We start from the raw sequence: 223 nt of genomic DNA, 5'->3' as shown, positions 1-223 counted from the left end.
GATGCTGCTTGGTGGGTGCTGTCAGCTGCTAAGACCTATTGCCAGAACTGTTTGAAGCCTGGAGCCACACAGCTGCTGCATGGAAAGATCCTCCTCTGATTACTTATTAATAAGAGGAAACAAAGGCGGGAGAGAACACTTGTTCTAAAAGTTGCCGCTGGCAAATAAACAAGGTGAAGGGCTTCAGGTCTCTCTTCTGGCTGGGAACTGCTCTTTGCTCTGC

This window comes from Nestor notabilis, unplaced genomic scaffold (genome assembly GCF_000696875.1).
Source record: "Nestor notabilis isolate BGI_N333 unplaced genomic scaffold, ASM69687v1 scaffold12132, whole genome shotgun sequence".
In the NCBI taxonomy this organism is placed as follows: domain Eukaryota; kingdom Metazoa; phylum Chordata; class Aves; order Psittaciformes; family Psittacidae; genus Nestor; species Nestor notabilis.
The sequence above is the reverse complement of the archived record's forward strand: the minus strand, read 5'-3'. Positions refer to the sequence as shown.